Source organism: Camellia sinensis, chromosome 6 (assembly GCF_055761805.1).
Source record: "Camellia sinensis isolate YWXY chromosome 6, ASM5576180v1, whole genome shotgun sequence".
Taxonomy (NCBI): Eukaryota; Viridiplantae; Streptophyta; class Magnoliopsida; order Ericales; family Theaceae; genus Camellia; species Camellia sinensis.
The window spans coordinates 129,487,587-129,503,236 of NC_138966.1; the positions used below are offsets into that span (position 1 = coordinate 129,487,587).

The following is a 15,650-nucleotide window of genomic DNA, read 5'->3' on the forward strand; positions in this document are numbered from 1 at the left end:
TTCTTCCCTTTCTATCTTCTTATTTCTTCACTTTCCCTTTCCCTTTCTTTGTTTTCTATTTTATATATTAAATAAGAATTAAAAACCTATCTTATTTAGTTTCTCCTTTCTTTATATATTTTTTCTTTATTTCTTCGTTTCTTTTTTCCTATTCTCTTTATATAAGTAGCAACTTATGGATGGTACATTATAAATACACATGTATCCATGCAAAATAAGAATAAATAAATTTGAAAAATACATACAAATAATAGCAAGTTACAGGAAAACATATTACAATCATTCTACAAAAACAACATAAAACAATAAATTCATTTTACACACTCATATATTTTAACTATCAAAATTTTGATTAGTTTTGCATCATATTTTTAAAAAAGAATATATACCACTTGACATGCATTTGTCATTCTCTTGCCGGAAGGAGCCATCTTTTCTTTTCCTTTAGACATTGGGTTGACCTTTTCTTTATCTTTTGCCTAACAAATATAAATAAAATATTGAAAAGATTAAAAAAAATCTTATATAATCTTATATAAATAAAATACATACAATGTTTGACTTGATTTTGTACTTACCGCACGAACACGGATAACATTAAGGTCGTGCTCATCACGGATGACCACACCAACATTTCTACATGGAGTTGTAGGAGGAGGCCTACAGAAATAGATTGTGAACAAATTAAAATCTATATAATAAAGTGGTAATAGTAAGAGTAAAAAATTTAAAATTGTCTTGGGTAAAAAATTCTTTTTATTTTTACCAATTTGGTGTTAAAGAAGGTTGTCTTGAGTTAATACATTCCTTCGATCTTTCTCTTTCTCGTTCTCGTCGCAGGCGTTGTCCCAATTGGTATGCAGAACATGGCTTTTGATTTTTTTCACGTTCTCGCCGTGCACGTTGGACCAATGCAGCTTTTGATAATTTATTATCATTGTGTGCCTAAAATGAGAATATTATATAAGAATGTGCATAAAATGTGAAGATTAACGAACTTGCTTCCCTTTCATCATGTAATTTTTCTTCCTTTTAACTAACTTTTCCTCTTCACTCGGTTAAGTTGTTAGTCATATAAGAACCAATGCATGTATTTATGAAATTTAAAAAGGAAGGGAAAAATAATTTGAAAACACAAAACTGCAAACTCACTATGCACGCACTTGTTGGTTTTAAGACACTACCCATCTCTTTACAAAATGTACGTTGAAAAGGTAAATATTAAATCATTGGGTACGTAAAATGTGAATATTAGTATGTAATGTCTTGTACTTTCCTTTTCTCTCTTCTTGTTGTTTCTGTTGTATTAAAATGCATTTTTGTCTTTTTCTTCTTTCCTTAAGAACTTCTTATAAGAAAAATAAAATTATATTATGTAGTTTCCTTTTCATCACATAATTGTTCTTTCTTCTTATTTTCCTTTTTCGTTTTCTTCTATTTTATTTTTATTATGCTATGTTGTAGATGCAACATATTGTACAAATGCAAAATATTTTTATCATACAAATAGACAAACATATTAAAAATTCAAATTAATGTTTATACAAATGCATTAGCATGTTGTACAAATGCTTACTTTACCATGCTTCAGAAAAACATTTCACATTCAATAAAAAGAATTGAATAAATTTTTGAAAAAGAAACTTTTGAAAAATGTACATAAAAAATAGTATATGACACTATGCAATTCGTAAAAAAATCTATATAATATTCGAAAAAGAAACTTTTAAAAATTGTTGAGAAACCATACCATGGGATGTGCATTTTCTTTTCCTTTGCCATAAGGAATAGCTTTTTTTGTTTCCTTTGATATTGCCTTATCTTTTTCCTTTGCCTTTGCCTGTAAAAAATAAGTAGAATATATTTATAAATTATTTTTAAAATGATAAGAAAATACATGTCCAATGTTGATGCGACTTTTAGGCTTACCTCATGAATGCGAATAGTATTAAGGTCACGCTCATCGCGAATAACAATATTAATATTTCTTTCTTGAAGAAATCGAACCTATACATACAAAAATTTTAGAGTGATAAATAAAACTTTATACACATAAATAAGAAAATTAGTAAAGGGAGGTGATATTACGGTTCGGTGTAAGTCCCCATCCACCTATAAAGTATGAGGAAAAAAAATAATTAGAATAGTGATATTGTCCATAACTGTTGTACTTAAATTTATAAGAGAGGTACTTAAATTTATATGAAGAGAAAAAAGAAGAAAAAAAACTTACTTGACCAAAAATAGTGATATTGTTCATAACTGTTGTACTTCAACCTAAAAATGTTTGGTTATATAATTTTAGACACAAAGAAACAAAAAATTAGCAATAATAAAATTAGCAATTACCAAAAAATTGGAAATGAAATGTTATTTAAATAAAATTCAAATAACATTTAAAATGAAATGTTATTTAAAATTCGAATAATAAAATTCAAAATTTTATTTAAATAAATAACTACCAGGAATAGAAAATACTTAACGGGTTACAATCAAGAGGAAAAGAAATAAATAAAAATATAAACTTCTAAGAAAAAGAAAAAGGTCAACAGATATCAGAGGCATGTGCCTTCTCTGTTTAGAATGGTACAATTTTTTATAACAAAATGTTAAATACATTTTTTTGGATTAAGTTAAATACTCGGTGAATTTGATTAAAAACAAAACGGATTATGTTAAATACTTGCATTAAGTTAAATACTTGTAAGTTTAATACATTTTTTTTCTTGAAGACAACTAAAGTAATACTCGAGCATAATCAAACTCACATTAAAATAGATGTTTTTTAACTCACATTTTCTGAGTTAACCCAGCATAATCAAACTCACATTTTCTGAGTTAACCCAGCATTTAGAATAGATGTTTTTTAACAATCACATTAAAATTAAAATGATAAATTAAAACTCGAGCACAATAATTGTCCGAATTTGAACTTTTCTCTTTCTTAACTGACTTCAATTTTAAAACCCATTATAATCATAAAACTCATTATAATCATAAATATTTTGAAGTTCACCATTTATGATTTGGAAAGTCCAAACATAAATTTATGCCAAAAAAAAAACTCACCACATAAGAAAGGCATTTTATAAGCAATAATGAATAATTATTTCATCAAGCAACTAAAGTAATACACACATATGCATTGACCTGAATTTTTGAAATGCAACATATAATATTATACTCCCTTAAAAATGTGAAAAAAAAAAGGAACATAAATCTCTTGCCATATTACACATAAATGTTAAAATGCCAAGTCTTTCAAAAAAAAAAATTAAATGAAAAAAAAACAATCACTTTCTTTTTAGAATCACACAACAAATATACTACATTTGAATGGTACAATTTTTTTTTTTTTTATAACAAAATGTTAAATACATTTTTTTGGGTTAACTTAAATACTTGGTGAAGTTAAATACTTGTAGGATATCTATAACGGATTATGTTAAATACTTGTGTTAAGTTAAATACTTGTAAGTTTAATACATTTTTTTTCATGAAGACAACTAAAGTAATACACACATATATACATTAACCAGAATTTTTTGAAATACAACATAGAATACTATACTCCCTAAAAAAAAAAAAAAATACTCTCTTGCCATATTACACAGAAATGTTAAAATGCCAAGTGTTTCAAATTTCTCTTTCAATTAGGAACTCTAGATATTCAAAAAAATGAAAAAATTGAAAAAAAAAAATAGTCCATTTCTTTTTAGAATCACACAACAAATATATTATATTTGAATGGTACAATTTTTATTTTTATTTTTTTATAATAAAATGTTGAATACATTTTTGTGGGTTAAGTTAAATACTTGGTGAATTTGATTCAAAGCAAAACAAATAATGTTAAATAGTTGGGTTAAGTTAAATACTTGTAAGTTTAATACATTTTTTTTCATAAAGACAACTAAAGGTGCCAAAAAAAGAAAAAAGAAAACATAAACTCTCCTGCCATATTACACATAAATGTTAAAATGCCAAGTCTTTGAAATTTTTCTTTTAATTAGGAGCTCTAGATATTAAAAAAAAATTATGAAAAATATTTATCATCTGTACAACACAGAGAACTAAAATATTTAAAAAAAAATATTCAAAAAAATTGATAAAAATATTTATCATCTGTACAAAAAAAAAAAAAAACATAAACTCTCTTGCCATATTACACATAAATGTTAAAATGCCAAGTCTTTCAAATTTTTCTTTTAATTAGGAACTGTAGATATTCAAAAAAAAAAAATGAAGAAAACAGTCCCTTTTTTTTTAGAATCACACAACAAATATACTACGTTTGAATGGTACAATTTTTGTGTAAAAGTATATCGTAGTGATGTCTCTCTCTATATCTTGCATACATGTGTGACCCACTAAATGAAATGTTCTTTCATCAAAAGGGTGACTAAATTATGGTTGATTGCATCTATTTTTGAAAAATAAAATTGAGCATGTAGAGTTCTTCAACTGAGCATTCCAGTGATTAGTGATGTGCTTGATGGTTTAGTAAGTTGAATAGAAATGAATAATGCCTTTTTGTCAAACAATCCTATGGGTGCCTAAGCCTAGGTTTTTATTTTGGAAGGAATAAAAAAATAAAAGGGAGAATAGAAGCCCATATTACATCAAAATATATCATCACATAATTACGATGAAGCAGCCCGACTATGCCTCACTAAGTAAAGGGGTCAGGACAACCAAACCATGATGGTTATGATTAGTAAATTACTTAACTTACTCTCTCTCTCTCTCTCTGTTCATCAAATTTGAGTAAAAATTTGATTAAAAGTTTGATCTGATACGAATACTCCAATCCTTACTCTCATGGTCTTCTTCAAATCTTTTCAAAAAAATTCCAAACTTATCCTAAAAACCATCTCCTATCTATACTATTTTTTATGAAAGAAAACCATTTCCTATCCATACTCTATTCTAAAATTTTATCAAAAAAGATTAAAAGTATTATTATTGGAGATTTGGTAAAAAATTTTGTTCATCCTTGATTTAGTGAAAATTTTGGATCTATTACGTTTTTCTTGTGTATAATAACCAAATAATTTTGAGACCAACCTTATGTGTAAGGAGCAAATTTGTGCTTAATAGTTCAAATAATTGACAGAAAAATTGGCAATAATTCTGATTAAAAATTGACTAAAAAAATTCCAAACTTATTCAAATAATTCCAAACTTATTCAAATAATTTCTGCTTAATGTTTTTTTTGATTAAAAAAATTGGCAATAATTCTGATTAAAAATTGACAGAAATTTGGTGATGAGAGACATTTCGTCAATGTTTAATAGTTCTGAGAGAAATTTGGTTCACAATAATTCTGGTTAATGTTTAATCAAAATTGATAGAAATTTGGTTGACATGATGTTTTTTAAATAATTGACAGACCAACTATTATACACAGTTGACAGTAAACACAATGTGTATAACCTTTTTTTTTTTTTTAATAGCAAACCAATTTCTGTTTAATTTTTTTTTTATTAAAAAAATTGACAATAATTCTGATTAAAAATTGACAGAAATTTGGTGATGAGAGACACATTTCCTCAATGTTTAATAGTTATGAGAGAAGGCACGATGTTTAATCAAAATTGACAGAAGGCACGATGTAAATAATTTTAAGATTAAAAATATATTAATTTTTTTTTCTTAAATAACTTGTAACATTTTGGCTTGTATTACATGCTCTACAAAACTCAAATAAATAACAACTTTCCCTAATGTTAATGCAAATTAAGAAATAAACATATAAGATTTTTAATGTTCACCAATACTGCAAATCAAAATATAAGAGCAAGTAAAACAAAAAATTGTAAACCCTGACAGAATAATTTCTTAGTTGATGATTAAGTAAACCCTAAAAAAAATTGTAAACACCTAATAATTTCTTTGTTGATGATTAAGTAAACAAACAAACCAAATTTTTTAAAATTGAATTTATGCACAATTTGTATATACAGAATCTTTTTATATAATGCACCTAATATTAAAAAATCCAAGGCACTTAGATTCACAGATTCACATGATTTGTGAAGATCATCTATTTTTTTTTGAGAGCACTGAGTAAATCAAAGCACTCAGTAAAATATATCATCAAGTTTCTTTTGAATATGATATCTCAAACCAATAATATTGAGTCATAAAAAAATCATCTCTAAAGCCAAAAGGGTCCTTGGATTCTCCACAACTTTTTTTTTTTTTTTTTTTTTTTTTTTTTTCTTTTTGGAGTGTTGAACACATTCAAGAGGCTGAACTAAACCAAGCTAAAGGTCAAACCACTGAACTGAAGTATGCTCTCTCGTGCTGCACCACTTCGTTAATTTCCTACCTAATTTTATATACAATTTTTTAATTTTTTTTGTGTAATAAATATAGATATATGAGTGGCATGGTTGTCACAAAAGTTTCATTCAATTTTATTGTTGTGGGATCTCTAGTGTCCAACATTGCAGTGGTGATTTAAAGGGGTAGGCAACTTTTGTACTTATTTAGGATATCAAGTTAAAAAGAATCCCATATAGTGTATGTGTATATATAAGTATTTTGTTTTAGAAAATAAAATAGCAAATTGTATGATTGAATTCAAAATATAAAACTTAAAATAAATTTTAAAAAATAATAAAGTTAATATATTTTCCATAAAAAGAAATAATAAATCATAATTACCCATATAACTAATTTAAAAAATGTCTTCAAATATCAAGTAATTCAATAATTAGAAAAATGTCTTCAATAATATCAAGTAGTTCAATAACATGTCTTCAAATATGTGTCAATAACCTTTTTTGAAACCAATTTTCAAGTGTATAACACCAAACTAATTTAAAAAATCCATTGAGCAGAATTTTTGGCGGAACCAAAATTTATGATTTTGGTGATAAACAGTTGACAGTAAACACATTGAGCAGAATTTGGTGATTTTGGTGATAAGAAATTCTGCTTTCAAAACACATTGTGCAGAATTTTTCTAATTGAGCAGAATTCTTTGAAAACAGAATTCTTTGAAAACAGTGGACAATTAAAATTCTTCTCAGTAAACACATTGAGCAGAATTCTTTGAAAACACAGTTGGCTCAATATCAAAGCAAAACAATAACAGAAGCTGCAGCCAAACGTTACCAAAGCAATAAACTAACCGAGCAGCCGAGCTTTTTATTTTTTATGGCTCCAAGTTCCTGATTAACTAACCGAGCAGCCGAGCAAAGTTCCTGTTTCAAGTTCAAGTTCCTGATTTCAATTAAAAAATAAGTGATATTGTTGGGTGCAAGGAGATACATGGAGCCATGTGAAACTAAGTGAATAAAATAAATGAACATTCATACTTAAATAAATGAACTTTCGCAACCATGTGAAACTAAGTAAATAAAATAAATGAACATTCATACTTAAAATATATTATAAGAATTTAATATATTTCTATCATAAATATATTTTACTGAATAGTCATTAAGTATAAATATTTTACTGAGTAGTCATTGGGTGCAAGGGAAACTTCACTCTGGATGATATATGCTGGTAGTCATTAAGTATAAATATTTTGCATTGATGATATATGCTGTTAATGTGAATATTTTACATTGATGATAAGAAAATATATATGTGAATATTTTCTTAATCATCAACTAAGAAAATATATGCTGGTATAAATATTTTCTTAATCATTTTTTCTTAAAATGCTATTCTTAATCATTAAAATACTATGTGCCAAATATGTTTTTCAACTCACATTTTTCCAGATGTCATTGTGCCAAATATGTCACATTTTTCAACCTCTAACACCATTCTGCGAGGGGACCATTTTCAAAATAGAAAGTCACAGCGGTAAACATCATCATGTTTTTCAAAATATGTTTTTCAACCTCTAACACCTCTGTTTGAAGTTCTTAATCAACTAAGAAAATATTCTTAATCAATATTTTCTTAATCATAAACTAAAGCATCAGATTAACCAATCTACTATAATCTCAAGTCTGGAGTAAATGAAACGAAATGGTGGAGTCCTATCTTTTAATGATCAAAATATAAAAGTATTTAAATATATTATTGTATCCTATTTTGTATCCTATAAATTGTAAATTGTATCCTATTAATGATCAAAATCTCACCTCTGTTTGTAGAAAATTTTAAAATCTCAAGTATAAATTTTATGATATATTGTATGATAGAAAATTGTATCCTATAAATTGTATCCTATTAATGATAATAAATATATTTTATGATAGAAAATTGTATCCTATAAATTTTAAATTGTATCCTAAAAGTATTTAAATACTTTAATGATCAAATTTACTCCAGACTTGAGTATTTAAATATAAATTGTATCCTATTAAGCATCAGATTAACCAATCTACTATAAAAGGAAATAATTGAAATCATTAAAAAGATACCCAAAGAAAAATCCCAAAGAAAAAAATGTACATAAAAAAGAATTGAATAATGAAACTCAATATAATATTGAATATGAAACATAAAAAATAAAACTCCTGAAATGAATTGAATATGAAACATAAAAATTGAATATGAAACATGAATATGAATTGAATATGAAATGAAACATAAAAATATGAAACATAAAAATATAATATTGAATATGAATTGAATATGAAACATAAAAATATAATATTGAATATGAAACATAAAAAATTTATTTGGGATTTTAATGAATTGAATATGAAACATAAAAATATAATATTGAATATGAAACATAAAAAATTTATTCTATACGTGCAGAAAACTCTTGATCAGGAAAAATATAATATTGAATATGAATCCATATGAAACATGATTGATCAGGAAACTCTTGTAAACTCTTGTAAACATTTCCAGAAAAATGAAACTCTTGTAAACATTTCGAGAAAAAAATGAAACTCTTGTAAACGATTTGTAAATGAAACTCTTGTAAACTCTAGCATATTGTCATGTTAACATATTTTCTTTCCTCTGAGTTTCATTGGAGGGGACCAGAAAAATGAGTTTTCAGGAGTACTCATGTTTTCAGGAAACTCATGGAAACTCATTTCATGAAAACTCATGTTTTCAGGAGTACTCCAAAAAATAGAAAGTCAATGATACATGCTGGTTTTGTTAACATACTCTGGTTTTGTTAACAGAGTACTCCAGAAAAATGACACTCAGAGTACTCCAATGATTAACATACGTTTTTGTTCTTCGCTCTCTCTCCTTAAATACTCAATTGTCATGAAGAAAGAGAGTGAGAGAGAAAGAGCAAAGCACAGAACTGAGTACTCTGGTTTTGTATATTAAAATTTTTGGAGTATATCATCATCATTGGTTTCAATTGGCATCATCAAGCATCAGATTGGTTTCATTTTTTGGAGTACTCTGGAGTCGGCAAAACCAGCATGTCAGATTGGTTTCATTAAGTGTATGTTATTTTGTTTCACCTCTGTTTGAAGTTCCTGTTTCACTTGGAGCCAGAGTGAACAACGGTAAGCTCTGATGAAGGCAAAAGTTGAGGGAAAAAAAAAATCAAGAAGAAGAACAAAAATGAGAGAATAAAAATGAGAGAAAGCATATATGAATCGATTGACTGTGCATATAAGAGAGGAAAGGAAAGGAACCCGAAACATAACTGTGCAGAATTTGAATCCAACCTGCTTCTCTCCAACCCACCTCTGTTAGAATTTGAATTCAACTCACCTCTGTTTGAATTCAATCCAACCTTCTCAAATCAATTTCGTATGTGCTTCTCTCTAGCAGTTAAGAGTGCAGTAGTATTTTTCTGTCAAGCTTCACATCTCATCAGAGAGTAGGAATGGGAAGAAGACAGAGGGTATGGGGGAGACAGAGGGTATGGGGGAGACAGAAATGTGTTGGGCGGGAAAACTTTGATACATTTTGATATAAACCATTGATCTCAACCATTGATATATATTTGGAATTGATCTCAGCCATTGGATCAAAATGTATCTCACATACATTTTGATACATTTTCAAAAAACCTCTTGCCTTATTATATAGATTTTTTCAGGTTCACAACCAATTTTTTTTTTTTTTTAGATCCACAACCAAAGCTAAATATACCTCCAATCTTTTTTTATTTTATTTTTAAGGTTCACAACCATTTTTTTTTTAATTTTTAAGATTCACAACAAAAGCTAAATATACATTTAATTTTTTTCCTTTTTTTAATTTTTTTTAAGGTTCACAACCATTTTTTTTTTTTAAGATTCACAACCAAAGCTAAATATATATTTAATTTTTTTTTCTTTTTTTTTTAATTTTTTTTTAAGGTTCACAACCATTTTTTTTTTTTTTTTAAGATTCACAACCAAAGCTATACATTCAATCTTATTTTATTTTATTTGGCTCAACAATAAAATCAAATACACATTAATTAACATTGTCACATTATTCTTGTCAAATTTTATGCATATCTAGAATTTTTTAAATTTATTTAAAAAAAATTAAGGACATTGTCTAGTGTAGGTTTCGGTTTGTTTTTCTATGTTATTTTATTTTGTTGTGTATTGTAATTTTCAGAATGGTTTGCTTGTTCTGAAATTTCAATTAACGAGTATGAATCTATTTGTTTTATGTTATCACACAATTTATACAACATATATATATCTATATAATATAGGAGTAAGGTTTTTGAATTTATGTCAAAAATGTATCAGGGATACATTTCAATTAAACGGCTGAGATGATTCCTAATAAATTTCTAAGGGTTGAGATCAATTTCTTTCCCTCCCAAACACTCTCTCCTCTCTCTCTCTCCCACGTCTGCCCAAACCCATTCTCTTCAACTCTCTCTCTAACGTTCTCTCTTCAACACCCATAATCTTCTTCAAGATTAGGAGGTAGCAGATCAGAGGTAGCAGATCAGAGAACGTTAATCTTCTTCAATTCACTTCTCAAACTGGTGACCAGAGGTAGCAGATCAGAGATGGACCAGCTCACCACCACCGCCGTTGCTCATCATCACTGTCGCCATTGATCACCATCAGTTTTCGAAATCGCAAGGTATTTTACATTTAGTTCTTCAAGTCTTTGTCTGTCTTGATCGCTATTTTAGGTTGAATTTCCATGGGTTCCCTGCAATCCAAACCTCAAAACAGAGGTATTTTACATTGAGAATCCTGAGGCTTCAGTTTTAGGGCAAAATTTTTTCTTCAATTCTTCAATTCTTTGAGAATCCTGAGGCTTCAGTTTTAGGGCGAAATTTTGAATTAATCATAGTTGTCTGTCATCACATTCATTTCAATTTCAACAAACAAAAAGAAACAACATTTAGCAACCAAGGGTTAATGTCACTTTTATCCCCCTTACAATATCACTATTTTTCTACTTCATCTCTAAACTATCAATCTCATCTAAAGATTTCATCACATTCATTTCAATTTCAACAAACAAAAAAATTCTGATCTTTGTTCATATGGTCTAAACACCCATTAAATTTGTTGTGGGTGTAATTTGTTCAAAATAGTAGGAAAATTGAGTGTATCCCCACTCCCATATTAGTATTTCAAGAGTATTTAGCAAACTCAAAAGTATTTAGGACCCATTTCATGAATTAGCACCCATTTCCCATTAAAGAATCAAACATTTCATAAAATAGACACAGATTGGGGCATCTAAACTGAAATAAACACAGATTAGGGCATCTAAATAAACACAGATTGTTTAAACTGTAATAAACATAAATCAAACTGAAATAAACAAATTCCTGAATCTAAATTGGGGCATCTTTAGATTTAACTAATGAAACCCATTAAAACCCATAACATCACAGATTTCAATTTCAACAAACAAAAAGAAACAACATTTAGCAACCAAGGGTTAATTTCACTTTTATCCCCCTTACAATTAACTGGTTTGTCTATATGGTTGTGAAGATCATCATTGAGTGTATGAACTGGTTGTTTATCTTTGCTCTTTATCGCTGTTGTTGGTTGATTATTAAATCGCAAACCTGATTGAACAAAAAGGGCAAGACTTGGTGTATATTAGTCAAATCAATTTGAATGCTTGGAAGCTATCTCCTATGATCAAGCAATCCTTATTCTCACCTTCACTGTATATTTTTTCTCTGCTCTGTGAGTCCTTGATATTGGTTTGGAATTTAAAGGGACTCAATAAACAGTTTATTCCTTTATTTATTATGAATAGCATTTAGATAGCCAAATAACAGAGGACAAAACATTTTTCCAAACGAGTTCACTGAGCCATTTCCATTTTCTCTATCTAGAAAATAAATATCTATATAATAAGTCAAGAGGTTTTTTGAAAATGTCTTAAAATGTATATGAGATACATTTTGATCAAATGGCTGAGATAATCCCCAATCAATATCCAACGGTTGCCATCAATTTTTTTACCGCCCAAACAATTTCTGCTCTCTCTCTCACGTCTGCCTAAACACGTCTCTCCCTTACCCTTCCCTCTCTCATCCAACGGTTCTTCTTCTTTCCTACCCTCCATCTTCGCTAGCTCCCGACGCTGCTCTCCAGTCCTTGATATCCAACGCTGGTTCTGTTTGTGCAAATGATAGTGTTGCTTATTCTTCCCCCAAGAGACCCGATTAAATCGCCGACAACGGGGAGCTCACGATCGTCGGACTGGAAATCGACCTCGAAGATCTCGAGATTCACCGACGAAGGCCATCGTCCTCGCCGCCATGTATGGGGGGGTCCGGTGCGAACGCCACCGACGCCGATCTGTTAACCCTCTTCACACACGCCATAACCACCACCACCAAAACTGATAGGTACAAACACATATATATATATATATATATATAGAGAGAGAGAGAGAGAGAGAGAGAGAGAAATTGGGGATCTGGGAAATGGATAAATAAGGAATTAGGGTTAGGGTTGAGAGATGTTATTGAAAATTGAGGAAGATTTAGGTGCGAGAGATAGACAGATCATGAATGTGAATGTATTTTTCCATTATTTGTTCATTTGTATTTTTTCATTGTTTATTCTGGGTTGATCATTGAAGGATTTTCTGGTAATTGTGGGAAGGGGCTTCATTTCTTCAACATTTGAGCCTTTGGGGACCTACATTGTGCTCCCTCTCCCTCTCTCTCTCTCCCCCTCTCTCTCTATTCAAGTGTAAATAATTTCCTTATTGTTTCTTAGTTTTTAGTTTCGTATCTCAGGTGATTTCTGCTGGGTTAAAACTCATACATTTGTGACTTTGTGCCTTAAAACTCTGCTGCCTTGAATTCTGACTTTGTGCCTTAAAATTCTGCTGGGTTAGTTTATCACTCCAGAGATGAATTTCAAAATAACAAAATTGACTCAGGTTGACTGATTTCCTGTTTTTTACACCGTGCCTTGAGTAAAAATTAAAGAGTACTCATGTTAATAACTCATGCTAAAATAACCGCAACTGGAGTTAAATGTGTGTTAAATTCTGAAATCACGTGTTAAATGTGTGTTAAATTCTGAAATCATGCTAAGAGAAAGAGAAAGACAAAGAAAGTGTTTTTGAATGAATTATAACCGCACCTGGAGTTAAATGTGTGGGGAATTGGAACGCATAGTATTATATATAACAATTTGACTTCCTATAGTCATCAAATTCTGAAATCACAAAATCAAATTTGACTTCCTGTAGTCATGAAATTCTGAAATCAAATTTGACTTCCTGTAATCAAATTCTGAATCAAATTCTGAAATCAATTTGAACACAATGGAACACACGGTGTAACTCAGTCAATTTGAACACAATGGAACACAAAATCAATGGAACACACGGTGTAACTCAGTCAATTTTGTGTTAAAATCTGTGTTTCCATTACTAAAAGGCAGAGTTTATTTAAGTGGAAAATCATAACTTCATCAATGATTTGACACAATCATTGAAGTGTGAGCTTTGCTCAAATTCTCCTGGTCCCCTGAACAACCACAAAAGAAGAGAGAGAGAGAGAGAGAGCTCTTTTTCCATTCTCAATATACTGTTATGTTCTGTCATTTTTTTTGGCTACGGTAATGGCCAAAACATAGATTATGTTTAGTCTGCCTTATTGTATAATCTTTTTTTTCTTTTTTTAAAGTGTCACTTATTGTATAGTCTGTCTTAAATTGTTCAATTTTCCACTTTGAAGTTGGATGAACATACGTTTATTATATTTGCTAATTATTTTTACAGGTGTTGGAGGCTATTCATATTTGTATGAGCCACTTTGGTGGGCTGGCATGATAACAAGTGAGTTTATTTTGTGCTTTCCTTTCAATAGATAACAAACTAAATTGGTTAATGCTGTATTGCTATTGCATTATGTGATCTTAGTTTCCTAAGTTTTTTTAATTCATAATCTTCCCATTCTTAGTTTCTGCAGTCAAGGATTTTATTTTGCACAGAAGTCAATGACTCTAGAATTCAAACTTCACATTTTCCTTTTTACCCCCTGTTTTACCTTTTATTGTGTGGAAACTTCCTTATCAATTTTTTCATATTATACATCCTACAAATCACAATGCAAATGCAGAAAAGCACCAATAATAAAATTAGTAATTAAACACATTGACTTGGTAAGTAATTGTTTTGTAACAAACTAACCATCATCTGTAGATTTTTCTCTTCAAGATAACATGGTCTCATGTTTAAATATTCACTGAAAGATTAATGGCGGTTATAATTAGCGTTAAGGGTATAAATACAATTGTTGCTCGATACATGGTGTGTAAGGTGTTGATTTCCTGTTAAATAACTCATGTTAATAACTCATGCTAAAATAAAGGAAACAGAATTTCAATAACTCATGTGTTATCTCAATGTTAATTTCAAAATTTCAATAACTCATGTGAGTCCTTGGAAGCTATCTCCCTATTCTGTCTGTTTGACTCTTTGTTGATTTCAGAATTATTTTCCGGATTATCTTGATTACTCTTTGTTGTATTTTTTTTAGTTAGATACAATGTGTTATCTCCTCTGTTATTGAGTTTTCCTCTATTATTGTGTTCCTTTATTCCTGTAGTCAAATGCATTGTGTTCCATTTTGTTCCTTTATTCCTCTACATTCTGTATATGATCTCATTTTACTGGGTTTGTTTTTGGCTCAAGGTTCTGTCTGTTTTTGGCTGTCTTCGGCTCCCTTCGAACTCCCACTCGCAAGGTAAGACTTCGAACTCGCTGTTGTGTTTTTCTCTTTTTGAATTCTGAATTTTGAATTTTGAATCCTGAATGAGTTTTTGGGATTCTGGATTTTGAATTCTGAATTTTGGTCCTAAATTCACCTAAATTCTGCTCCCTTCGGCTGGATAGGAGATGGTTTTCGGCCCAGATAACCTTATCCACAATTCTAGATTTGATTGATTACACTAGCAGATAGATAGCTATACTTCTTCTGACTAATAGCTATATGCCTTCTTCTTCTAAAATTATACATACTACTAACTGAAATTTGTTAAAATTATATATGTTTGTAGCTTGAATTCAGAATTTAGGTGATAGTTAAATTCTGCTGTCTTCGGCTTCCTTCGAACTCCCACTCTTGAATTCTGAATTTGTAGCTTGAATTCTGTGTTTGTCAAGCAAATTCTGCCCGTCAAACACAGTTTAGTAATATTTTTGTGCTCTATATTACTCAAAAATATTCTGTGTTTGTGCTCTAAATTCTACTGTCTTCGGCTCTCTGTTGTATATTCTCTATGGGCAAACCGAAACCCTG

At 29.3% G+C, this 15,650-nt stretch overlaps 2 long non-coding RNA genes across 2 annotated transcripts; one reads left to right on the forward strand and one right to left on the reverse strand.

Moving 5' to 3' along the window:
• Positions 1 to 2,038: 2,038 nt before the first annotated feature.
• On the reverse strand, positions 2,039 to 9,435 carry LOC145792386 (uncharacterized). The gene is made up of 4 exons (XR_014331783.1): positions 9,412 to 9,435; positions 7,144 to 7,215; positions 2,234 to 2,277; positions 2,039 to 2,112 (listed from the first exon to the last, which is right to left on the reverse strand). It is a non-coding gene; the product is annotated as an uncharacterized LOC145792386 (long non-coding RNA).
• Positions 9,436 to 10,637: 1,202 nt separating this feature from the next.
• LOC145792387 (uncharacterized) lies at positions 10,638 to 15,168 on the forward strand. The gene is made up of 3 exons (XR_014331784.1): positions 10,638 to 10,993; positions 14,129 to 14,185; positions 15,044 to 15,168. It is a non-coding gene; the product is annotated as an uncharacterized LOC145792387 (long non-coding RNA).
• The last annotated feature ends 482 nt before the right edge of the window (positions 15,169 to 15,650 follow it).